General features: G+C 40.4%; 1 pseudogene; it reads left to right on the top strand.

Moving 5' to 3' along the window:
• The first annotated feature begins 356 nt into the window (after positions 1-356).
• LOC147416727 (putative polyamine transporter At1g31830 pseudogene) lies at positions 357-2,187 on the top strand (annotated as a pseudogene).
• Positions 2,188-2,567: the final 380 nt, after the last annotated feature.

Raw genomic sequence — 2,567 nt, 5'->3', positions numbered from 1 at the left:
ATGGACCATAGGACCTTGCCGCATCAATTGGCGTCTCTATCCCCATCTTCCTGGACTTCCTCGCTATGGAAATTTGTTCTTGGGGCTTGTCTCTAACATTTGTACTCTACCTTGAGTAGCTGCTCTCTCTCCTACTATGCCTTTAGATGGGACAAATACTTTGATACATGGAAGTTTCTGGTTGTTTAATTTTTTTTGCAGAAAACTGGCGAGAGTGCTCAGAACTCATTGAGATGAAGCGATCCAGTGTATCTATAAGCATCTCTTCTTGTTGAGTTTGTTACAATTTGTGCATTTGGTTCTTCTGCTCTTTCAATTTGCCTATGCACTAATATTGTTAGGAAGTAGTCTAAACAATGGGGAGCTGGATTTTTGTCTATGTAGAGATGGCTCAAATGTTCATCAAATCTGATGTATTCACTTCTCAAAGTTTACTCATCCAAGAGTGAATTGTTGCCTAGTTGGTAAATTTTGCATTGCTCAAATCTGCCTTTGGTGAAGGTGGATAAATCCAATAGAACACAAGCAGATGATGAGGATGATATTATCCATTCACATGACCCATGCATACAACAATCTGCTTAGCTTACAAGCATTTGTATTAGACCCCATTTGAGTTCAAGTAGAAGCAATTTTCCTTATTACATGCTTTCTAGTGCAATTTGAATCAAAAATGGCGAAGTACAAGGCAATAGCGATTCAATGAGGTTGCTCATTTCAATGGATGATTATTATGAAAAGGTTCTTTGAGCCATACCTCCTTGGAAGCTCATTGTTTTTCCCCTAATTTTCCTAATATTCTTTTTAAGTGTCAGGAGGGCCTATCACTACAGAGCAGCAGGATGTACAATGTTGGCCCTTCTTGGCCTCCTTATATCTCCCTTTTATAAGGAGCATGCAAAAGCCCAGCAGAGATCACCACAAATACTCCCAGAGAATGGTGGGTACATCCTTTGGACCTCAGCTGCATTTGGGCCCTTCTCGGGCTTTCTTCAAGGTTGGTGGAAATGGACAAATGAAATTATATAGAATGCAACATATCCCATTCTTTGCCTTGATTAACTTCAGCCAATCTTGCCCACTATTGGGTCAGGATGGGGTCGCATTGTTGGGTGCTTTGTGTTCTCACAGGCCTCTTGACTTACCTCAACTATAAGGGTTTGACGATTATTGGCTGGTGGTAGGGATTGCATGCCTTGTTCCTTTTGCTATCAGGATAGGTTTTTCTATTCCAAGACGAGAACCATCCCGATGGCTGGGCGTCGGCTTGCAAAATATAGACTGGCAAAACTTTATGAATATTCTCTTTTGGAATCTCAACTTTTGGGACAATGCAAAGCACCTTGGCAGGGGAAGTGGAGTAGCGTAAGAGATCTTTTCCAAAAGCCATGGTGCTGGTGTTTTGGTAGGGTTGTCATATTTTTACCTAAACTAGCAGGGATTGGTGCCTTTGAAGTGGTGCAAAGCGAATGGGATATTGGGTTTTACTCGATTTTGGCAAAGAGCTTGTGTGGTTGGCGGTTTCAATGTTGGATGGAACTGGGGGCAACACTTTCATGTGTGGGGTTATTTGCGGCACAGATGAGCAACAACTCATTCTAGGTGTTAGGCATGGTAGACATGGGTATTTCACCTGCAATTTTTTCATTAAGATCATCATATAACATGCCTTATATCTGCATCCTTCTGTTTCCACTGGGTACTCTCCTCCTGTTGTTTTTGTCATTTGAGGATGTCACATAATCGGACAATGCTTTGTACAACTATGGCATGCTGTTGGGAGTTTTTTGCTTTTATTTGGCCGAGAGTTACAAAACAACATCAAGCCTGTCCTTTCTTCATACCACTTGGTACCTTTGAAGGATCGTTATGTGCGTTTCACCTTGTGCTCTCCTAATCTTTGTGGTGGCTCTCTCCTCCCTTAATTAAGGTCATAGTACTCAACTATGTGCTCACAGTTGGGGGGCTAATGTTGTATGTCTACTTGCATTATACTAAGAGAAAGTGCATGAGGTTTTTGGAACATATGCAACTAAAGGGAAAGCATATATTGTGCAAGAGAAGAAAGATGGAAAGCAAGAAGTCTTTGAGGTTAAGATTGTTGAGTCTTGGATAAGGTTGAATCAGAAGAGCATGGCATGCTCCATGGTGTATTGTAAACATCAATACCATTCTAAATTGTCATAGTGTCTTGTTACTTAACACCCTAATATAACACCAACTACTCTGTGAATCCTATCCAGACGTTGACTTCAACTTCACATGGGCAAAGCTCAATTATTGGTATTCTTTTTTGCATAGAAGAACATATTTGAAAGCTTTTATCAATTTTGAGAACTATTCATGAAATGAATCAGATAATCATACTTGGATACCTATGGCTTTGTTGCACAATGTGTATAAATAGTGTCTTGGGGATTCCTTGTGATGCAATGTTGGGATGTGAGCTAGGCTGTGGTGATGTACAATTGTCTATAGTAGACGGAGCATCCATAGATGATGGTTTAGGTTCTAAAAGTTCCACTACTATAGATTGTTTTTTCTATAGTTGAAAATGCACTTTGGGA

This window comes from Adiantum capillus-veneris, unplaced genomic scaffold (assembly GCF_014529385.1).
Source record: "Adiantum capillus-veneris isolate H3 unplaced genomic scaffold, ASM1452938v2 Hic_scaffold_556, whole genome shotgun sequence".
NCBI classification, from domain to species: Eukaryota; Viridiplantae; Streptophyta; class Polypodiopsida; order Polypodiales; family Pteridaceae; genus Adiantum; species Adiantum capillus-veneris.
This window is presented reverse-complemented; position numbering and strand designations above follow the sequence as displayed.